Source organism: Erythrolamprus reginae, chromosome 11 (genome assembly GCF_031021105.1).
Source record: "Erythrolamprus reginae isolate rEryReg1 chromosome 11, rEryReg1.hap1, whole genome shotgun sequence".
Lineage (NCBI taxonomy): Eukaryota > Metazoa > Chordata > Lepidosauria > Squamata > Dipsadidae > Erythrolamprus > Erythrolamprus reginae.
Window position 1 is genome coordinate 4,200,001 of NC_091960.1, and position 24,602 is coordinate 4,224,602.

At 44.2% G+C, this 24,602-nt stretch overlaps 1 protein-coding gene across 5 annotated transcripts in view; it reads right to left on the bottom strand.

Moving 5' to 3' along the window:
• Window positions 1-24,602, bottom strand: part of NECTIN2 (nectin cell adhesion molecule 2) — an 89,965-nt gene that overhangs the window by 43,252 nt on the left and 22,111 nt on the right. The window contains exon 1 of one of the 5 annotated variants that reach the window (XM_070764178.1): window positions 12,075-12,141. The exons of 3 other annotated variants lie outside the window; for them this stretch is intronic. The gene's annotated coding sequence lies outside the window, so the exon portion shown is untranslated. Of the gene's footprint in view, window positions 1-12,074; window positions 12,197-24,602 lie in introns of those variants that run through there. One more of the 5 variants, XM_070764180.1, reaches the window with a different exon arrangement.

Below are 24,602 nucleotides of genomic sequence, written 5' to 3' on the forward strand. Positions count from 1 at the left end.
ACGCCATCACTCTACTGTACTAAACAAATAATTCCCTCAACACTGTCAGACTTTCTACTAAATCTGCACTTCTATTCTACTAGTTTTTCTCATCATTCCTTTCACCCATTTCCTCCCATGTTGACTGTATGACTGCAACTTATTGCTTATATCCTAAGATTTTTATTAATATTGCTTTTTTCGTTGCTTATTTGACCCCTATGACAATCATTAAGTGTCACACCACATGATTCTCGACAAATGTATATTATATTTTATGTACGCTGAGAGCATATGCACCAAGATAAATTCCTTGTGTGTCCAATCACATTTGGCCAATAAAAATTCTATTCTATTCTATTCTATTCTATTCTAAAATTAAGGAATGGCCAGCTCATTTTTTAAACCACCTGATTGTTAAAATGTAAGAACATTGGCAGATGGTTTCATGCTGTAAAATCTTTCCCTAATAAGGCCAGAGTCGTTAATAATGTTGTGCGTCCTGCCTCTCAAAGACTCAACTGTTGATTGCAAATATTAATTTAAAAAAATAAAACTTTCAGGCTAATAAATAGGTACACAGGCTTGCACACCTGAGTCAATGAACTAACCTGCTTGTCAACTATCGCCACCCTGGGAGATAGTTTGGGCTGACCCAAAACCATTGCCTCATTGAGGATGACTTGAATAGGAGTCTCTTATAAACCAAGTCTTTAATTATTACCATGTTTCTTCTAGTAGTGAACCTTCTTCCCTGCCACCTAAATTGAAATAATGGGTGTTTCTCTAGCTACAGGGACATATTAAGCCACTGATGCTATACCAAGCTTTCAGCAAATGTGTTTGATGTGCGTTGGCTTTTTAATAAATTGCAATAGGCCAGCCTAGTAGGTTGCTGCTTATATTTATTCATTGTTTAAATCAATTATTATTATTTTTATTATTATTATTTATTGGATTTGTATGCCGCCCCTCTCCGCAGACTCGGGACGGCTAACAGCAATGATAAAAAACAACATGTAACAATACAATTTAGTAAAACAACTAAAAACCCTTATTATAAAAACCAAACATACACACAAACATACCATACATAACTTGTAATGGCCTATGAGAAGGGAATATCCTAACTCCCCCATGCCTGGCGACAAAGGTGGGTCTTGAGTAATTTGCGAAAGACAAGGAGGGTGGGGGCCATTCTAATCTCTGGGGGGAGTTGATTCCAGAGGGCCGGGGCCACCACAGAGAAGGCTCTTCCCCTGGGGCCCGCCAAACGACATTGTTTGGTCGACGGGACCCGGAGACGACCAACTCTGTGGGACCTTATCGGCCGCTGGAATTCATGCGGTAGAAGGCGGTTCCGGATGTATTCTGGCCCAATGCCATGTAGGGCTTTAAAGGTCATTACCAACACTTATCTGCTGTCTGTATTAAGATTGGTCTAAATCAATGTTTTTCAAACACGGACACTTTAAGACGAGTGGACTTCAAGTCCCAGAATATAACTCCCTGGGACATTTTAACTAGGCCAAGCTTGAGAAACAATGCTGGCTGGGGAATTCTGGGAGTTGAAGTCCACCCATCTTAAAGTTTGGAACATAAGAACATAAGAAGAGCCATGCTGAATTGGGCCAAAGCCCATGGAGTCCCAGCATTCAGTGTCACACAGTGGCCCACCAATTGTCCATGGGGATCTTGAGCAGAAAGAGAAGGCAGAACCCTCCCTTTCCCTGGACCCCCAACAATTAGTACCCAAGGGACTCCTGCCTGCCTCAACCAACATAGAGGCGGTACTTGGACATCCGTTTCAATAACCACCAATACACTTGGCATCCATGAATCTGTCTAATCCTGCCTTGAAAGCTGACAGCTGTCACAACCTCTTCTGGAAGTGAATTCCATAAACTAACGACCCTCTGGGTGAAGAAATATTTCCCTATATTTGTCCTCACTTTCTTACCTAGGAGCTTTAGGGAGTACCCCCTCGTCTTAGTATTGTGTGATAGAGAAAATAATTTTTCTCTATCCACCTTTTTCTATCGCATGCGTGATTTTTATACCCTTCGATCAAGTCACCTCTTCAACTCCGTCTTTCAAGGCTGAAGAGACCAAGGCGTTGCAACCTGGTTTCATAAGGGAAGGGCTCCATTTCCTTGATCATCCTTGTTGCCCTTTTTTGCACCTTCTCCAGTTCTATTACCCTGTTTCCCCGACAGTAAGACACCCCCAATTGTAAGACGTATCGGGGGGTTTCAGGGGGGTCGGCTAATATAAGCCGTACCCCCGAAAGTAAGACATATGTCTTACTTTCCGGGGAAACACGGGGGTATTGCCGCCTCCCTCTCATCTAGCTGCACGCCGCCTCCTGCCCACGTCCGCACCGTCCCCCCTCTCCATACATCGCCGCGTCTGCCACCTCCCTCTGATCCAAATGAGCGCCGCCTCCTGCCCAAGCCTGCGCCGTCCCCCTCTCCATACGTCGCCGCGTCTGCCACCTCCCTCTGATCTTAATGAGTGCCGTCTCCTGCCCACTTCCGCGCCGCTGTTCAGGTTGTTAATAAATGTTAATTTTATGGTTAAAACAAAAAATTCGACAATTTTTTTCCCAATATAAGACATACCCTGAAAGTAAGACATAGTGGGGCTTTTGGGGATAAAAAGAAAGTAAGACACTGTCTTACTTTCGGGAAAACACGGTATATCCTTCTTGAGGTGCAGTGACCAGAACTGTACACAGTACTCCAAGTGTGGTCTCACCATCGATTTGTACAGGGGCAATACAACACTTGCCGACCTATTGTCGATTCCCTTCTTAATCATGCTAATCATGGAATTTGCTTTTTTTATCACTGCTGCTGCGCACTGGGTTGACATCTTCATTGAGCTGTCCACCAAAACCCCAAGATCCTTTTCTTGGGTTGTCTCAGAAAGCTTGGTTTACCTCCCAAGTTTACCTCCTAAGAGAAAACAGGTGTTATACCTACTTATTTATTTATTATTATTTATTTATTAATCAGATTTGTATGCCGCCCCTCTCCGCAGACTCGGGGCGGCTCACAGCAATAATAATACAATGTAAACAAATCTAATATTTAAGTTAATTTAAAACCCCAAGTTAGAAACCAGTCATACATACTAGCATACCATACATAAATTTTATAAGCCTAGGGGGAGGAAAAATGTCAATTCCCCCATGCCTGACGACAGAGGTGGGTTTTAAGGAGCTTACAAAAGGCTAGGAGGGTGGGGGCAACTCTGATATCTGGGGGGAGTTGGTTCCAAAGGGTCGGGGCCGCCACAGAGAAGGCTCTTCCCCTGGGTCCCGCCAAACGACATTGTTTAGTTGATGGGACCTGGAGAAGGCCAACTCTGTGGGACCTAACCGGTCGCTGGGGATTCGTGCGGCAGAAAGCGGTCTCGGAGATATTCTGGTCCAGTGCCATGAAGGGCTTTATAGGTCATAACCAACACTTTGAATTGTGACCGGAAACTGATCGGCAACCAATGCAGACTGCGGAGTGTTGGTGTGACATGGGCGTATTTAGGGAAGCCCATGATTGCTCTCGCAGCTGCATTCTGCACGATCTGAAGTTTCCGAACACTTTTCAAAGGTCGCCCCATGTAGAGAGCATTACATATACTTCCCCATTGCAGCCTGGATTCGAAAGGAACTTTTAAGTTTGGCACTTCATGAATTCAAACCAGTAAGATTGTCACTTAAGAGTGACATTGGTGAGCGAAAGGCAGTTCAGCCAGCCGAGAAGACCTACCCAATTCTCAAGAAAGGCGTGCCGGCCTGCCACGGCAGCCTCAAACAAAACCCCGCATTGTCCAGGCTCTGCGTGGAGCCATGGGTTCAAGGAAACCCAGAGGTCACCTCGGCAGAGTCAAAACAAACCTTTGGATTGTTTGTCCAGTTTTATAAGTAAACATCTGGCAGGACGTTTATCCCCCTGCCCAGTTGTGAGTGGGAAAACGACTTGCTCTCCCCAACGCTGATTATTTATTTATTATTTTTATTATTTTATTTATTTATTTATTTATTGGATTTGTATGCCGCCCCTCTCCGAGGAGTCAGGGCGGCTCACAACGTATCAAAACAATATACAATATACATATGTAAAAAATCCAATTAATGTAGCTAAAAAAACTTTAAAAACTCTAATAACAAATCTAATAAATAATAATAACAGTTAAAAATTATTCATTCTCATTCACACAGCAAGACATGCTACACTTGTCGGCCAGGGGGCTAGGGTCTAATGCCCCCAAGCCTAGCGGCACAGATAGCTCTTTAAACTTTTACGGAGGGCGAGGAGGGTGGGGGCAGTGCAAATCTCTGGGGGGAGCTGATTCCAGAGGGCCGCCCCCCCCCCCGCAGAGAAGGCTCTTCCCCAGGCCCTGCAACATTGTCTAGTTCAGTGTTTCCCAACCTTGGCCACTTGAAGATATCTGGACTTCAACTCCCAGAATTCCCCAGCCAGCATTTGCTGGCTGGGGAATTCTGGGAGTTGAAGTCCAAATGTCTTTACGTTGCCAAGGTTGGGAAACACTGGTCTAGTTGACGTGACCTGGAGAGGGCCGACTCTGTGGTGTAGGGTTCCTGCTCGAGCAGGAGGGTTGGACTAGATGACCTACAAGGTCCCTTCCAACTCAAGCAAGCAAGCAAGCAAGCAAACAAACAACATCAATCTTATTTTTAATATCAGATTTGTTTTCATTGTCTTTTCATTGTTGTTAGCCGCCCCGAGTCTTCGGAGAGGGGCGGCATACAAATCTAATAAGTAAGTAAGTAAGTAAGTAAGTAAGTAAGTAAGTAAGTAAGTAAGTAAGTAAATAAATAAATAAGTAAATAAGTAAATAAATAAGTAAGTAAGTAAGTAAATAAGTAAATAAGTAAGTAAATAAATAAGTAAGTAAGTAAGTAAGTAAGTAAGTAAGTAAGTAAGTAAGTAAGTAAGTAAGTAAGTAAGTAAGTAAGTAAGTAAGTAAATCAATCTCCTGTTTATTGGTCCAAAATCACTCAGCCTAAGGCAGGACTAGAATTTACTGACTCTTGGCAAAATTGGCCAAAAGGCACCAAACAGGCTTTCCTAGCTAAGCAAGACTAACATTCATTGTATCCTGGTTATTAGCCTCGAATCCTCCGGAGCAGGACTTGGACTGACCGCCTCCTGCTTTCTAGCCTGGTACTAGAAAGATCAAAGACCACTAGGCCCATATGGGCTCACATTGATGCTAGAAAGTGGCATTGCTTTGCAGCAGGCAGCTTCTCAATCCATCGTCCAAAGGACCTTTCTGAAAATCTTGATGGGAATTTGGGCCGCGGCGTTGACCTGCCACACGCGAAAATTTCTCCACTTTGCAAGTGGAGCGCCAGCTGCCCGCCTGGCGTCCGAGCGAGCCAAAGGAGAATTGAGGCTCTTTGCAAAAGATTTATCCTGCTGTGTCCCCCAGGAGGGAGCCGACTTCTCCAGACTGCGGCACAGATGGAGCAAGAGGGATTCGCAGGGGGAAGGATCTCTTAGCACCGCTATCTGGGCCCCGTTATTACAGTAACGGATCAGGCTGTGCTCCATTTAACACACGCACATAATCGCACAGAGTGCCCGTTTCGTTTAGCACCACTGGGTTGAGTGTTCGGTGAAAAGGGATGTTTGTTCCAAAAAGGCTGATATTGCCATGAGAGAGAGAGGGAGGGAGGGAGAGAGAGGAGGGAGGGAGAGGGAAGGAGAGAGATGGAGGGAGAGAGGGAAGGTGGGAAATGGAGGGAGGGAGAGAGAAGGAGGGAGGGAGGGAGAGAGAGGAGGGAGGGAGAGGGAGGGATGGAGAGGGAGAGAGAGGAAGGGAGAGAGAAGGAGAGAGAGGGAGAGGGAGGGAGAGGGAGGGAGAGAGAGGGAGAGAGGGAAAGAGATAGAAACATAGAAACATAGAAGACTGAAGGTAGAAAAAGACCTCATGGTCCATCTAGTCGGCCCTTATACCATTTCCTGTATTTTTATCTTAGGATGGATATATGTTCGTCCCAGGCATGTTTAAATTCAGTTACTGTGGATTTACCAACCACGTTTGCCGGAAGTTAGTTCCAAGCATCTACTCCTCTTTCAGTCAAATAATATTTTCTCACGTTGCTTCTGATCTTTCCCCCAACTAACTTCAGATTGTGTCCCCTTGTTCTTGTGTTCACTTTCCTATTAAAAACACTTCCCTCCTGAACCTTATTTAACCCTTATTTGACATATTTAAATGTTTTGATCATGTCCCCCCTTTTCCTTCTGTCCTCCAGACTCTACAGATGGAGTTCATGAAGTCTTTCCTGATACGTTTTATGCTTAAGACCTTCCACCATTCTTGTAGCCCGTCTTTGGACCCCTTCAATTTGATCCATATCTTTTTTGTAGGTGAGGTCTCCAGAACTGAACACAGTATTCCAAATGGGGTCTCACCAGTGCTCTATACAGCGGGACCATAATCTCCCTGTCATAGAAGAGCCAACTTTGCCTACTACTGATAATAGATTTCTTGCCCGAGCAAGGGGTGGTTAGACTACAAGACCTCCAAAATCCCTTCCAACTCTGCTATTTTGTTATTGAAGAAAAGCATAGAAACATAGAAACATAGAAGTTTGACGGCAGAAAAAGACCCCATGGTCCATCTAGTCTGCCCTTATACTATTTTCTGTATTTTATCTTAGGATGGATATATGTTTATCCCAGGCATGTTTAAATTCAGTTACTGTGGATTTATCTACCGCGTCTGCTGGAAGTTTGTTCCAAGCATCTACTACTCTTTCAGTCAAATAATATTTTCTCATGTTGCTTTTGATCTTTCCCCCAACTAACCTCAGATTGTGCCAACCTTTTCAGTACCGAATGCTTTAGATCTCTTTGCTCCACCTCAACCTTCTTAAATTTGCCCTTTATTCAGAGTTGTCTTCCCTAGCCGAAGGAGTTTCGACACTCAAGCAGAATCGGGGAGGCAGCGTAAACTTAATTCACGACTTGTTTACCCTAATTTACAGCTCCACCACGAGCAATTTTGCAAAAAAAAAAAAAAAGTCAGGCCAATTCGAGGAAAGGAGAGAGAGAGAGAGAAAAAAATTGCAGGAGATGTGCGAGGGAGCCCGTAGCAGAACCACTCCAGGGCGTGCAAAGCTTGATGGTGAATGGGTGTGTGTGTGGGTTTTTTTTGCACAATAGGGAGGAGAGGGAAAGGGGGCCGGAGATACAGGAAGGGGCCATCAATCTGCACCAAGAAACAAAGCGGAATTTGGGGCCTGAAAACACCTGTGTGCTCCAGGATGGAGAAGCTCAAAGGTTACCTGGCTGACGGTGCAAGAAGCTGTAGAAAAGTCTGTCCCATTTGGCAGTTTTTAAATATATATATATATATTACTAATATTCTATTGTTCTTCCCCCTCCCCTTTCAAACAGATGGTTTCCTGTTTGATTTGGGAGATTTAAAAAAAAAAATAAACAAAGGCAAAAAAAAGAAAGGTTAGAACAATGCAGAGAGCAGGAAAGACGGGGAAATAAAGAGGCCTGAGGTTTGCGGGTGAGTGGATTGTGATGTTTTTGAAGAAGAGAGAACGAGAGAGACACACACCAAGGACGGAACATCTGGCGTGGTAACCATCCCTCGCCGTGTTTTCGGATGGGTGGAGAAAGACGAAGAACGAAGCCAACAGGATGAAGGATGCTGAGTTGCCCCTGCGTTATTATCTCAGCTCTGGAGGGGATCAGTTTTTGGGGACCCCCATCAGGGTTGGATTGTGTGAAAAAGCACAGATGTGGTTTTCCCCACCACCACCACCACAAATGTCCTTTGTGCCAAGAATTGGGCCGGTTTACATGTCGGCCGAGTTCGGCAAAGGCACCATAATGAGGAGAAGACGGTTTGTTTGTTTTTTATTGGTTGGGTTGATTTCTATCCCAGTTTTATTTTTAGAAAAAAATTCAAAAGTGGTGAAGATAGGCAACACACCTCCCTCCTATTTGACCCCTGACAACAACCCTGTGGGGTGGATTGGGATGAGAGGGAGGGAGGGAGGGACTGGCTCAAAACCATCTAATTGGCTTTCATGGCTAAGGTGAGACTAGAACTCCCAGTCTCCTGGTGATTGACGCAAGGTCGCCCAACTGGCTTTCATGATTAAGATGGGAACTAGAATTCCCAGTCTCCTGTGATTAATCCAAAGTCACCCAGCTGGCTTGCATGTTAAGGCGGAAACTAGAATTCCCAGTCTCCTGTGATTGATCCAAAGTCGCCCAGCTGCCTTGCATGTTAAGGTGGAAACTAGAATTCCCAGTCTCCTGGTGACTGGCCCAAGGTATCCCAGCTGGCTTTCATGCTTAAAGTAGTAACTAGAACTCCCAGTCTCCTGGTAATTGGCCTAAGGTCACTAGCTGGCTTTTGTGGCTAAGGCGGGAACTAGAATTCCCAGTCTCCTGTGATTGATCCAAAGTCGCCCAGCTGCCTTGCATGTTAAGGTGGAAACTAGAATTCCCAGTCTCCTGGTGACTGGCCCAAGGTATCCCAGCTGGCTTTCATGCTTAAAGTAGTAACTAGAACTCCCAGTCTCCTGGTAATTGGCCTAAGGTCACTAGCTGGCTTTTGTGGCTAAGGCGGGAACTAGAATTCCCAGTTTCCTGGTGATTGATCCAAAGTTGCCCAGCTGGCTTTCATGCTGAAGGCGGGACTAGAATTTGTGGCCTTCCACTTTCTAGACTGGTGCCTTGACCATTAGAATGGCGGGGTTGCAAGAATCCAAATTTTGATCCCATGACTCTTTCGTGTCCGAAGGGTGAGATGCCCATTGTAACTTTGAGCAATCACTAAATGAATAGTTGTTAAGTCAAAGACTCCCTAGATAGAACTCAGGATGGAAGGTTCTTGGGTCACAGAACCCTGGTATCGTTTGGGGGAAGCCCATATAAACAGGCTGAGCTGCGGGACAGGATTTTCTCTTTATTTTATTTTATTTATTTATTTATTTGATTTCTATGCCGCCTTTCTCTTGAGACTCTGTCTGACCTTTGGAGCTGGAGAGAATACAGTGACCCCTCGTCTTCCAAACCCCTCGTCATACAAACTTTTCCAGATACCAACCCGGGCTTTAAGATTTTTTTGCCTCTTCTTCCAAACTATTTTCACTTTACAAACCCAAGCCGCCGCCACCGGACTTCCGTTGCCAGCGAAGCGCCCGTTTTTGTGCTGCTGGGATTCCCCTGAGGCTCCCCTCCATGGGAAACCCCACCTCCGGACTTCCATGTTTTTGTGATGCTGCAGGGGAATCCCAGCAGCGCAAGAACGGGCGCTTCGCTGGCAACGGAAGTCCGGAGGTGGGGTTTCCCAGCGAGGGGAGCCTCAGCGAAATCACAGCATCACAAAAACACGGAAGTCTGGAGGTGGTGTTTCAAGGACTTCTGTGTTTTTGCGATGCTGCAATTTCACTGAGGCTCCCCTCGCTGAAAAACCCACCTCCGGACCTCCGTTGCCAACGAAGCGCTTGTTTTTGTGATGCTGGGATTCCCCTGCAGCATCACAAAAACAGGGAAGTCCGGAGGTGGGGTTTCCCATGGAGGGGAGCCTTAGGGAAATCCCAGCAGCGCAAAAACGGGCGCTTCGGCTGGCAAAGGGTGAGTTTTGGGCTTGCACGCATTAATCGCTTTTCCATTGATTCCTATGGGAAACATTGTTTCGTCTTACAAACTTTTCACCTTACAAACCTCGGCCCGGAACCAATTAAGTTCGTAAGACGAGGTATCACCATACTTCTAATTTTGCGGAGTGTCTTACGGGGAACTCAAACCCGTTGTTTACAACTTCTTAAATAAAGTAACGTGAAGCCACCTTAGAGGTTCAGGGTGGGTTTTGCTGTTTGTTTGTTTTTTAAGCCATGGGATTTGAAGTTGAGTCAACTCTTCTGGGTGGTGGCTGCTGGGTTTTGGTCCCTCTCGTCCATCCACACCGGCTGAGCCAGCCAGGCGTGCTAAGCAAAAAGGAAGGAAACTGAAAGAGAAAATAAAGAGAAAGGAGGCCCAACCCCACAGCAACAAAACGGGAAATATAATAATAGGAAATAATAGGAAAGTGAACCCAAGAACAAGGGGACACAATCTGAAGTTAGTTGGGGGAAAGATCAAAAGCAACATGAGAAAATATTATTTTACTGAAAGAGTCGTAGATCCTTGGAACAAACTTCCAGCAGACGTGGTTGGTAAATCCATAGAAACATAGAAACATAGAAGACTGACGGCAGAAAAAGACCGCATGGTCCATCTAGTCTGCCCTTATACTATTTCCTGTATTTTATCTTAGGATGGATATATGTTTATCCCAGGCATGTTTAAATTCAGTTACTGTGGATTTACCAGCCACGTCTGCTGGAAGTTTGTTCCAAGGATCTACTACTCTTTCAGTAAAATAATATTTTCTCATGTTGCTTTTGATCTTTCCCCCAACTAACTTCAGATTGTGTCCCCTTGTTCTTGTGTTCACTTTCCTATTAAAAACACTTCCCTCCTGGAACTTATTTAACCCTTTAATATATTTAAATGTTTTGATCATGTCCCCCCTTTCCCTTCTGTCCTCCATACTATACAGATTGAGTTCATGAAGTCTTTCCTGATACGTTTTATGCTTGAGACCTTCCACCATTCTTGTAGCCCGTCTTTGGACCGTCTTGTAGCCCGTCTTGTAGCCCGTCTTTCAATTTTGTCAATATCTTTTTGTAGGTGAGGTCTCCAGAACTGAGCACAGTATTCCAAATGGGGTCTCACCAGCGTTCTATATAGCGAAATTCAGTAACTGAATTTAAACATGCCTGGGATAAACATATATCCATTGTAAGATAAAATACAGGAAATAGTATAAGGGCAGACTAGATTGACCATGAGGTCTTTTTCTGCCGTCAGTCTTCTATGTTTCTATGGCCCCTTCACTCCAAACACCCTCATCCTGTGCCAGCAACGACTCGGGAAGCCGCGATTTCACAAGCTGCCGGCCCTTCCTCAGCCGTCTCTAACGATGATAGACCATAATTGGCAGCTGAAGACGGTCTCCCTTTGCTTTGCCCTGTGTGTGTGTGTGTGTCTCATTTCTGGAAGGATAGTTTTAAAAATAGACCCGTAATTATGTTATTCTGCATTCCAAGACGAAACAGCCGAGAAGGAAAAAAGGCTTCAGGCAGGTTGTGTAGCTAGACGGATTCTGCTCCGAAGATTTTGCTAAGGAAGCAGACGAGAGGCACTTTGGATTTTTTTTAAAATAAAAATAGTTCTCAAGTCCACCCACTGCCTTCTCCCCTCCTTCCCAAGCCCTGCTCTTTTCAGTTCCTGCAATGCAACAGAGGTTTGTTTGGATTAAGGTTTGTGTTGGGCTTCGTGCATTTTTTTTTAAAAAAATAATATTTTAAGCAGCCCATCCCAGCTCTTGGAACAATTTATCCCAGAGAGCCGAACGGAGGCAGAAGTGTTCCTAATGGGAAGTGACATCCCCATCCCAAGTCCTGTGTTTCAGTCATGGCAATTTGAACAGCATGAATGAAGGCTGCTTAATTTGATAAGAAAACAGATCGAGTGTGAAGTGGAAGCATTAAGAATTCCGCTTACGCATGTGTTCTATGGAAAGGGCCTTTTTCATTTTTTTCCCCAACCCCCCTTTTTTAAAAGGAACAAGTTAAAACGAGGGCAGATGTGGGAACTTGCTGCCGTCTCCACGCGGAGAGGGAGAGAAAAATCCGTATTCGAAGGCACAATTATGTTAATGTGGCTCAGAGAGCGCAGCGCAGTTCTGCAGCAGGGCAGGGAGCGCAACTTTTAATTAAAAGGGACTTAGCAGGTTTCTAGCCCTCAAGATCTGTTGAGATAGGCAAACACCTGCCTCCGTATTGCCTACTGCCCAAGCCTGAGCTTCGCTCACCACTCACAGCGTCGTTTATGGGTTTTTCGGAGGAGCCAAGCCAAAATAAGGAATGTGGCCTTGGAAGAAATATTTGACCCGGATGTTCATAGGTTTTTCAAAACTAAAGAGAGTCTGTAATATGGAAAGATTAAGCAAGGTATTCTTTATCTCCCCTTCTTTATCTCACTCACTTCTGGAATTCTGGGACTTGTAGTCCTCCCATCTTCAGGTAGCCAAGGATGTGAACCAATGTTGTAGACCTCCCAAGGTCAGTCGTTTTAAGATGCCTAGACTTCAATTCTCAACATGGCGGCTGAAGAATTCTGGGAGTTGTAGTCTCCTCAAGGTCAGCCATTTTAACATGTCTAGACTTCAACTCTCAACATGGCGGCGGAAGAATTCTGGGAGTTGTAGTCCTCCCATCTTCAGGTGGCCAAGGATGTGAACCAATGTTGTAGACCTCGCAAGGTCAGTCGTTTTAAGATGCCTAGACTTCAATTCTCAACATGGCGGCTGAAGAATTCTGGGAGTTGTAGTCTCCTCAAGGTCAGCCATTTTAACATGTCTAGACTTCAACTCTCAACATGGCGGCGGAAGAATTCTGGGAGTTGTAGTCCTCCCATCTTCAGGTGGCCAAGGATGTGAACCAATGTTGTAGACCTCGCAAGGTCAGCCATTTTAAGATGTCTAGACTTCAACTCTCAACATGAAGAATTCTGGGAGTTGTAGTCTTCCCAAGGTCAGCCATTTTAAGATGCCTAGACTTCAACTCTCAACATGGCGGCTGAAAAATTCTGGGAGTTGTAGTCCTCTCATCTTCAGGTGGCCAAGGATAAGTACCGCTGTTGTGGACCTCCTCAGCCCATAGAGTCCAGATGTACCGAATTAAGGAGGATTGAGAAACAGGCCAAGGTCCACTTCTGTTAATGTTTACGGGAAAAACATTCACCGTGGATAAATTATCTTGACAAAGCTACTGAAGTATTTAAGCTATCAACTCTGTCTGGGAATTTAGCTTCCCTGCCTAGATTACACCCTTGACTTTCCGGGTAAACTCTGATTCAAGGTTTAGCCAGGTCTAGAGGATGAGTAAGCCTTATAATTGCCTCCTTCATCTGTTCCACTCCTTGTCTTTTTTAAATCTTATGAAGAAAGACTGGTGCAATCCCAGAATCTCAAACTCCACGTTCAAAAGTGATGAAGAAACAACCAGACCACATTTTTAATAATAATAATAATAATAATAATAATAATAATAATAATAATAATAATAATAAATAATAATAATAATAATAATAATAAATAATAATAATAATAATAATTTATTGGATTTGTATGCCGCCCCTCTCCCTAGACTTGGGGCGGCTAACAACAATGATAAAAACAGCATGTGACAATCCAATAATAAAACAGCTAAAAACCCTTATTTATAAAAAACAAACATACACACAAACATACCATGCATAACTTGTAATGGCCTAGGGGAAGGAATATCCTAACTCCCCCATGCCTGGCGGTATAAATGAGTCTTGAGTAGTTTACGAAAGACAGGGAGGGTGGGGGCAGTTCTAATCTCCGGGGGGAGTTGGTTCCAGAGGGCCGGGGCTGCCACAGAGAAGGCTCTTCCCCTGGGGCCCGCCAAATGACATTGTTTAGTCGACGGGACCCGGAGAAGGCCAACTCTGTGGGACCTTATCGGTCACTGGGATTCGTGCGGAAGCAGGCGCTTCCGGAGGTAAACTACAGACAGTCCTGGACTTACAACAGTTCATTTTCTTTGGTGTCATTGTAACTCTCAGCGGTCACTAAATGAATTGTTATAAGTTGAGGACTACCTTTATTTCACTACACCTTTTTTTCTTTGAATGTATTTTTTGTAAGTGTCTAAATACTTCAATTAAATGTATTTTTTTTTAAAGGAAAAAGCTTAATCGAACAGAGCGCTGGTGAGACCCCATTTAGAATACTGTACTGTGTCCAGTTCTGGAGACCTCACCTACAAAAAGATATGGATAAAATAGAACGGGTCGAAAGACGGGCTACAAAAATGGTGGAAGGTCTTAAGCATAAAACGTATCAGGAAAGACTTCATGAACTCAATCTGTCTAGTCTGGAGGACAGAAGGGAAAGGGGGGACATGAACGAAACATTTAAAGATGTGAAAGGGTTAAATAACGTTCAGGAGTGTTTTTAATAGGAAATTGAACCCAAGAACAAGGGGGCACCATCTGAGGTTAGTTGGGGAAAATATCAGGAGCCACGTGAGAAAATATTATTTGACTGAAAGAGTCATAGATGCTTGGAACAAACTTCCAAGCAGACATGGTTGGTAATTCCACAGTCACTGAATTTAAACATACTTGGGATAAACATATATCCATCCTAAGATAAAATACAGGGAATAGTATAAGGGCAGACTAGATGGACCAGGAGGTCTTTTTCTGCTGTCAATCTTCTATGTTTCTATGTAACATTAACAACAAGTCCTGATAAAGCCACCAGTTCACATTTCAAACCATAACAGAGTGCAGTACCCAGTATCCTGGCATCTGCTCCGGTGTTAAGGGAAAAGATGGCATGAAAGCCTTAAAAAAAAAAAAAAGTTCACCACACCAAGAATATACTCTCACCCAGCACTGGAGGCCAAAAAACCCGAAAATGAACTAGCTCAAAAGGGCAGCGAAGTCAAGCATGAAACACTTGGTATGTCTGAGGCTGATCTAATTTTAGGCACCCCTATGCAGAGGTATATTGATATCCAAACTTTTTACTGACAATTTGGTAGCCTTTGGGGGCGCAGGTTTAAAAGGCAAAAATTCCCCCGAGATGAACTTCCCTTGACATAAATATGGACAAGGCTGGGCACTGTTGTTTTCTGGGGGAGAGATGGATGGAGAGAGAGAGAGAGGAGAGTGAATGGGAGAGGAGAGAAAAAAAAAGAGATGGATGGAAAGAGACATAACTAAGAGAGAAGGAAAGAAGGAGAGAGAAAAAAGAGATGGATGGAGACATAACTAAGAGAGAAGGAAAGAAGGAGCGAAAAAAGAGAGGGGAGAGAGAGGGAGAGGAAGAGGAGAGAAAAAAGAGAGGTAGGTAGAAAGGCATAACTAGAAACATAGAAACATAGAAGTCTGACGGCAGAAAAAGACCTCATGGTCCATCTAGTCTGCCTTTATACTATTTTCTGTATTTTATCTTAGGATGGATATATGTTTATCCCAGGCATGTTTAAATTCAGTTACTATGGATTTATCTACCACGTCTGCTGGAAGTTTGTTCCAAGGATCTACTACTCTTTCAGTAAAATAATATTTTCTCATGTTGCCTTTGATCATTCACTCAATTAACTTCAGATTGTGTCCCCTTGTTCTTGTGTTCACTTTCCTATTGAAAACACTTCCCTCCTGGACCTTATTTAACCCTTTAATATATTTAAATGTTTCGATCATGTCCCCCCTTTTCCTTCTGTCCTCCAGACTATACAGATGGAGTTCATGAAGTCTTTCCTGATACGTTTTATGCTTAAGACATTCCACCATTCTTGCAGCCCGTCTTTGGACCCGTTCAATTTTGTCAATATCTTTTTGTAGGTGAGGTCTCCAGAACTGAACACAGTATTCCAAATGTGGTCTCACCAGCGCTCTATATAGCGGGATCATAATCTCCCTCTTCCTGCTTGTTATACCTCTAGCTATGCAGCCAAGCATCCTACTTGCTTTCCCTACCGCCTGACTGCACTGTTCACCCATTTTGAGACTGTCAGAAATCACTACCCCTAAATCCTTTTCTTCTGAAGTATTTGCTAACTAAGAGAGAAGGGAAGAAGGAGCAAAAAAGAGAGGGGAGAGAGAAGGAGAGGAAGAGGAGAGAAAAAAGAGAGGTATGTAGAAAGGCATAACTAAGACAGAAGGAAATGAGGAGCCAAAAAAGAGTGTGGGAGAGAGAGAAAAAGAGATGGAGATAGATAAAGAGAAGGAGAGAGTGAACAGTAAGGAGAGAGAGAGAGGGGGAGTGATAGAGAGGAAAGAGAAAGAAGAGAGAGACACAGAGGTAGATAGAGAGAAAGAAGGAGAGGAAGAAAAAGCGATTGAAAAGGGGAGAGGAAGGGAGACTGATTTTATAATCTAGTTCACGGGTTCTTTTAGTGGTCTACTATCCAAGAATTAACCAACTCTGATTCTCCTTTCCCAACATCACTCAAAGCCTGTTTTTTTTCTCACTCTCTTTTTACTGCCCAACTCCTTTACCTTCCAATTTTGTCAGCTTTTTAATCACCACATTAACAAACATAGAAACATAGAAGTCTGACGGCAGAAAAAGACCTCATGGTCCATCTAGTCTGCCCTTATACTATTTTCTGTATTTTATCTTACGATGGATATATGTTTATCCCAGGCATGTTTAAATTCAGAGACTGTGGATTTACCAACCACGTCTGCTGGAAGTTTGTTCCAAGGATCTACTACTCTTTCAATCAAATAATATTTTCTCATGTTGCTTTTGATCTTTCCCCCAACTAACTTCAGATTGTGTCCCCTTCTTCTTGTGTTCACTTTCCTATTAAAAACACTTCCCTCCTGGACCTTATTTAACCCTTTAATATATTTAAATGTTTCGATCATGTCCCCCCTTTTCCTTCTGTCCTCCAGACTCTACAGATTGAGTTCATGAAGTCTTTCCTGATACGTTTTATGCTTAAGACCTTCCACCATTCTTGTAGCCCGTCTTTGGACCCGTTCAATTGTCAACATTTCTTCTTCTGCCCGAAATCCCAAGAATAATAATAGTAAAAAAAAAAAAAAGTCCTGATATTAAACCTGCATAGCCAACCAGCCATCATTGAGGCAAAACGCCCTGGAGGTTTTCACCCAAGAGCGAGAAGGCGAATGGGTGTGTGTGTGTGTGCGCACGTGTGTTAATAGGAGAGCCACAGACAGAAGGAAGGAAGGAAGAATGGGGACTACAAAAAGGCTGAGAGACAATCAATAAAATTTAATCAGAATCCCAAGTATCCCTGCAGGGGATGGATTTTTATATACCCTTAATATACATGCAAATTGTCTGGGAGAATTAAGTAGGTCACCCAACCACCCTGATCCTTACAGGCTGCGCAAAGAATCAAGAATTATGAGGAAGCAGGAGAGGGGGGGAAAAATTAATACAATAAAATTTTACCAGCTTGGTAGTGCAAAATGGGGGCTGGCACACCTAAACATAGAAACATAGAAAAATAGAAGACTGACGGCAGAAAAAGACCTCATGGTCCATCTAGTCTGCCCTTATACTATTTCCTGTGTTTTATCTTAGGATGGATATATGTTTATCCCAGGCATGTTTAAATTCAGTTCCTGTGGATTTACCAACCACGTCTGCTGGAAGTTTGTTCCAAGGATCTACTACTCTTTCAGTGAAATAATATTTCCTCACGTTGCTTTTGATCTTTCCCCCAACTAACCTCAGACTGTGCCCCCTTGTTCTTGTGTTCACTTTCCTATTAAAAACACTTCCCTCCTGAACCTTATTTAACCCTTTAACATATTTAAATGTTTCGATCATGTCCCCCCTTTTCCTTCTGTCCTCCAGACTCTACAGATTGAGTTCATGAAGTCTTTCCTGATACGTTTTATGCTTAAGACCTTCCACCATTCTTGTAGCCTGTCTTTGGACCCGTTCAATTTTGTCAATATCTTTTTGTAGGTGAGGTCTCCAGAACTGAGCACAGTATTCCAAATGTGGTCTCACCAGCGCTCTATATAAGGGGATCACAATCTCCCTCTTCCTGCTTGTTATACCTCTAGCTATCTAGCTAAAGCGATGTTTGATGTTCAGAAGCAGTGAAAAAAAACTGCTAGTTGTTGTGGTTAGCTCTGGCCCAGCTCCTGCCCCAAGGACTGTGGATGTGGGGGAGACATCCACATGCTGCAAGCCTGTTTTGCCCCCCCCCCCCGGTGGAATCTGCTGATGAAGGCTCCACTGACCAAGAAGACATGAGTGGCAGGGAGGAGGAGAGTGTGGCAGACAACTCAGAAGGAGATCAATTATCTCGCTCCTCCTTGGATTCAGAACAAGAGTTAATGATACAGCCACGCATGCGGAGAGCGATGCATAGGCAGCAACAACTGAGAGATTATTATCAAAGAAAATGAGGCCACCTGTGGTTGGGTGGGGCTGTGGTCATTAGTGAGGCTGCTATAAAGAGCAGCCTGTGGGTTTGGCCATTGTGGAGGATTATCTGATCCTTGTGTTTGGTGCCTGCTTTGCTGACTTTGACCTTTTGTGTGCTGATTTCCCCCCGCTTTGAAACTAAACCAGAGCAAAGTGTGTTTCACTTTGTGAAAGAAGAAGGACTGTGAATTGCCTCACTGCTGCAAGCTAAGTATCACAGAACTGATAAGGGACTTGTATAAATTACCAGTTTGTTTGGAGACAAGTGCTCTTTGCTATACCAAAAGAGGACTTAGGTTAAGTGAATTTTCATTATAAAGAACATTGTTTTGAATTTTCAAACATGTGTGTGTCTGAAATTTGTACCTGTGAATTTTTGGGAGGAGTCTACCAGAGAGCCCGACAGAACACCTTGTAGCTTCCAGGCTCCACATTTAAGACTGCAGGCAAGGAAGGAAAAACCACCTTTGATTGGAAGGGGTTATTTTTTTGGAGGGGGGGGACTTGGTGGGCTGCAAGAGTGCAAGAATCGTGGCCGGGAGTTATTTCTTTGGCCTTATTTTCATCGGCCTCCCCTGGAAATGAAAAGAAGATGATTCACAGAGCTGAGTCGACAATGAGTTTTGCAAAGTGGTAGGAAGTGGTTGTGTGAGATGGTTTTCCAGGAATTTTGGGTTCTTGGGAAGTGTTTTTAATAGGAAAGTGAGCATAAGAACAAGGGGACACAATCTGAAGTTAGTTGGGGGAAAGATCAAAAGCAGCATGAGAAAATATTATTTTACTGAAAGAGTAGTAGATCCTTGGAACAAACTTCCAGCAAATGTGGTAGATAAATCCACAGTAATTGAATTTAAACATGCCTGGGATAAATATAGATCCATCCTAAGATAAAATACAGAAAAAAGTATAAGGGCAGACTAGATGGACCATGAGGTCTTTTTCTGCCGTCAATCTTCTAGGTTTCTATACATACATACATACATACATACATACATACATGTTTTCATCCGGTGGGCACTCCAGATTTTAGAGTGGTCTTTATCAACCTGTATTAGACTTCTAACTCACAGAAGAAAAAGGAGAAACGTTTGTTAAGGTCTAATTGCTTCCCCCAAGATCCATCTCAAGCGATTATCGGCCAAGCATGTTCTCTTCTGCTGAGAGATTGATGCCATCTCTACCCAGACAGAATCATTACAACCTGTAGGGCTCTACACAGACCACTGTGTAGTAATCTGGTACTTCTCTGGTTGCCATAGGCGACCACGTTCTCCCCCTGAATGAGTGAAGATGCGGGCAGATGGGATTTTACATTCGCTTCCTTCTTTGCCCACCTCTGGTTATTGCATTAAAGTGGCCAGACGTTTCTACCGTGGACATCCAAGAGTCTAACACGGACAACCGACCCACTCAGTCCACCATCATCCAAGTCACGGTGGGTTTAAAAAAAAAAAAAACCTGGACTTTTGCATTTCCTTGAAGAGGTCTCGCTGCTCATCCCGGAAGCCTCTTCAGTTCTGACTTGACTTTATTTATTTTATTTTATTAATTGGATTTATTATTATTATTATTTATTGGATTTGTATGCCGCCCCTCTCCGTAGACTCGGGGCGGCTAACAACAATGGTAAAAACAACATGCGACAATCCAATACTAAAACAGCTAAAAACCCTTATTTTAAAACCAATCATACATACAAACATACCATACATAAATTGTAAAAGCCTAGGGGGAAAGAATATCTTAGTTCCCCCATGCCTGACGGCAGAGGTGGGTTTTAAGAAGCTTATGAAAGGCAAGAAGGGTGGGGGTTATTCTAATCTCTGGGGGGAGTTGGTTCCAGAGGGCCGGGGCCGCCACAGAGAAGGTTCTTCGCCTGGGTCCCGCCAAACAACATTGTTTAGTTGACGGGACCCAGAGAAGGCCCACTCTGTGGGACCTAACTGGTCGCTGGGATTCGTGCGGCAGAAGGCGGTCCCTGAGATAATCTGGTCCGGTGCCATGAAGGGCTTTATAGGTCATAACCAACACTTTGAATTGTGACATGCCGCCCCTCTCTGAGGACTTTATATGTAGAACGGAAGGTTTTCTATTCCTCCTCGCAGGCATTCCACTACCCATCATTTGGTCAGAACCGAAGAAGCTCCTTGCATGAGAAGGGAAACCTCTTCAAGAAAAAAACAAAAACAAAGTCCAGTTGCCTTTTAAAAAACAAAAAAAAGCACCATTGGAATGGACAGGGATCCAATGGCAGGGGAGAGAGCTGCGTGCGGGTTTTATGTAGCCTGAGTAAAGTTTAGCTCTTCTACGTCCATAGGAATTACTCTTTCCCTAGCTCCAGCAAGCCCAAGGCACTCAAGCAGAGTCAACGGGGAGATTTTGACAAGCAGAGACAGTGCTTCATAGCTCATCTTTTCAACTTCTGCAGAGACTTCTTTTATTTATTTATTTATTTGTTTGTTTGTTTGTTTGTTTGTTTGTGTGTGTGTATGTACCGTGTTTCCCCGATAGTAAGACACCCCCGATTGTAAGACGTATCGTGGGTTTCAGGGGGATCGGCTAATATAAGCCGTACCCCGAAAGTAAGACATATGTCTTACTTTCGGGGAAACACGGGGGTATTACCGGGGGGGGGGGCCCGATGACGTCGCTTCCAAGCTCCCCGCGCGCCCCTCACCTTCGCCTCGCCGCGGCGCCACCGCCTCTTCCCCGGCTTGGCAAAGCGAAGGACGGCGCTGGTCCGAAGCGAGCTGAGTGGGCGGCGGCTTGCAGCGAAGGCGCTCGTCCCAGCAACCGAGTCCTGCCAAGGCTCGGATGCAAGCGGCCAGCGAGGCCGACCGGCTCCGAGGCGAGCGGCCGGAGCTGCGCCCTCCTTCGCCCGCCTCCTTTCCGGCAGGCAGGTGGGGCTGCCCAACTGCGCAGAGCGGCTCCTCCCCTCCAGACACACGCTTCCCCGACACGCATCTGCGGCTCCACGAGTGCACGCCGCTTGGAGCCCTGAGGTTGAACTTGGAAAAGGGCTCACGAGGCTCCTGTCCCGCGGCTGCCCTTCTGGACTCTGGGGAGATGCCTTCGGGAACGCGACCCTTTCAATTTTTTTCCAATGTAAGACATACCCCGAAAGTAAGACGTAGTGGGGCTTTTGGGGGTAAAAAGAAAGTAAGACACTGTCTTACTTTCGGGGAAACACGGTATGTATATATGTATGTATGTATGTATGTATGTATGTATGTATTTATTGGATTTGTATGCTGCCCCTCTCCGAAAACTCGGGGCAGCTAACAGCAACAATAAGACAGCATACAATAATAATCCAATACTAAAAACGATTAAAAACCCATTATTATAAAAACCAAACATACATACAGACATACCATGCATAAAATTGTAAAGGCCTAGGGGGAAAGAGTATCTCAATTCCCCCATGCCTGGCGGCAGAGGTGGGTTTTAAGAAGCTTACAAAAGGCAAGGAGGGTGGGGGCCATTCTAATCTCTGGGGGGAGTTGGTTCCAGAGGGCCGGGGCCGCCGCAGAGAAGGCTCTTCCCCTGGGTCCCGCCAAGCGGCATTGTTTGGTTGATGGGACCCGGAGAAGACCTACTCTGTGGGACCTAACTGGTCGCTGGCCAACAGCACATCACTTCCACTACTTCGTTGACTGGACATGGGGTGGAGATGTTTAGCTGGGTATCATCGACATATCGATGATACCTCACCCCATGCCCTTGGATGATCTCACCCAGCGGTTTCATGTAGATATTAAATAGCAGGGGGGAGAGGACCGACCCCTGAGGCACCCCACAAGGGAGAGACCTAGAGGTCGACCTCTGACCCCCCCACTAACACCGACTGCGACCGACTGGAGGAGGTAGGAGGAGAATCACTGAAGAACAGTGCCTCCCACTCCCAAACCCTCCAGCCGGCGCAGAAGGATACCATGGTCTTGTCTTCTCCTTGCCTGCTCCCTCCTCTTCCTCCTCCTAAGACTGGGGGAGCTGGAGAGCAATGCTAGAGGGGTGAATGTGACCATCCTAAGATAAAATACAGGAAATAATATAAGGGCAGACTAGGTGGACCAGGAGGTCTTTTTCTGCTGTCAATCTTCTATCATGGTAAGATCCAGATGGATCCAGACTTTTATGATGATCACAGCTAGAAAAGTACACATAGAAACATAGAAGACTGACGGCAGAAAAAGACCTCCTGGTCCATCTAGTCTGCCCTTATACTATTTCCTGTGTTTTATCTTAGGATGGATATGTTTATCCCAGGCATGTTTAAATTCAGTGACTGTGGATTTACCAACCACGTCTGCTGGAAGTTTGTTCCAAGGATCTACTACTCTTTCAGTGAAATAATATTTCCTCACGTTGCTTTTGATCTTTCCCCCAACTAACTTCAGATTGTGTGCCCTTGTTCTTGTGTTCACTTTCCTATTAAAAACACTTCCCTCCTGAACCTTATTTAACCCTTTAACATATTTAAATGTTTCGATCATGTCCCCCCTTTTCCTTCTGTCCTCCAGACTATACAGATTGAGTTCATGAAGTCTTTTCTAATGCGTTTTATGCTTAAGACCTTCCACCATTCTTGTAGCCCGTCTTTGGACCCGTTCAATTTTGTCAATATCTTTTTGTAGGTGAGGTCTCCAGAACTGAACACAGTATTCCAAATGGGGTCTCACCAGCGCTCTATATAGCGGGATCATAATCTCCCTCTTCCTGCTTGCTATACCTCTAGCTATGCAGCCAAGCATCCTACTTGCTTTCCCTACCGGAAAGCATCTTCTATGTTTCTATCATGGTAAGATCCAGGTGGACCCAGACTTTTATGTTGACCACAGCTAAAAAAGTACTACAGTAAAAAAAAATTTAAACTTTGTTGGGAGTCTTAGGGTTAACCAAACCTTGCCACATATGAAAACACGGGCCAAGGCAAACACCACAAATCTTTCTGTTTAGAAAACAAGATAATTCGGGTGTTGGAGTGTCCATCTGCAGCCCAGGGAGATTAGTGAAGGAATTCCGCATTTGCAATTCAGATATTACAACCCTCACTTATCAACCCGTATTTTGCTAATCCGGGGAGGAGCTGCCCTTTCCATAAACATCATTCCAAACAATTGGAAGAGAAGCTCTTTAATTATCCCATTAGCAACTCAACTGAACATAAAAAAGGATAATTACAACTGGGGAATAACAGGAGTTAAGCAATTCCAACAGTGTAACTGAAGATATGGCTTCTTTGACTGGGAAGCCTTGAATTTCCAAAGATACAGTGTTCCCTCGATTTTCGCGGGTTCGAAATTCGCGAAAAGTCTACACCACGGTTTTTCAAAAATATTAATTAAAAAATACTTTGTGGTTTTTTCCCCCTATACCACGGTTATTCCTGCCCGATGACGTCATATGTCGGATCAATTTCTGGTCACAATTCAAAGTGTTGGTTATGACCTATAAAGCCCTTCATGGCACCGGACCAGAATATCTCCAGGACCGCCTTCTGCCGCACGAATCCCAGCGACCGGTTAGGTCCCGTAGAGTTGGCCTTCTCCGGGTCCCATCGACTAAACAATGTCATTTGGCAGGACCCAGGAGAAGAGCCTTCTCTGTGGCGGCCCCGACCCTCTGGAACCAGCTCCCCCCAGATATCAGAGTTGCCCCCACCCTCCTTGCCTTTCGTAAAAGCTCCTTAAAACCCACCTCTGTCGTCAGGCATGGGGGAATTGAAAATTTTCCCTTCCCCCTAGGCTTATAGAATTTATACATGGTATGCTTGTTGGTATGACTGGTCTCTTAAATTGGGGGTTTTTAGATTATTTTTAATATTAGATTTGTTACATTGTCTTCTTTATTGTTGTTAGCCGCACCGAGTCTTCGGAGAGGGGCGGCATACAAATCTAATAAATAAATAAATAAATAAATAAATATGTCATCGCCAAACATTCATCCACCTTTAATAAATATTTTTTTTAATAAACTTTAATAAATAAACATGGTGAGTAATAATCTAAATGGTTGCTAAGGGAATGGGAAATCGCAATTTAGGGGTTTAAAGTGTTAAGGGATGGCTTGTGATACCGTTCATAGCCAAAAATAGTGTATTTACTTCCGCATCTCAATTTCGCGGAAATTCGACTTTCACGGGTGGTCTCGGAACGCATCCCCCCCCCCGAAAAGTGAGGGAACACTGTATCTTGAAGCAGATAAGAGAAAAATTAGAAAAGAAAAGAGGAATGAGAGCTCTTTCAGTGTATTTAAATCACAGTCTCCCAACTTTGACAACTTTTAAGATACTTGGACTTCAACTCCCAGAATTCCCCAGCCAGCCACAAAAAGTCTGGCTGAGGAATTTTTGGGAGTTGTAGTCCACGAGTTTTAAAGTTGACCAAGTTAGGAAACTCTGCTTTAAAATATAAAACAGATCAGAGGTGAACTTTTGGGCAGTCAAAATTTTCCACTTCAGGCAAGTTTTGTTGGCTTTTCAGCTGGTCAGTTAAAAAAAAACCAAACAGATGGAAAATATATTGCAATTGCCTTTTAATTTATTTCCAACT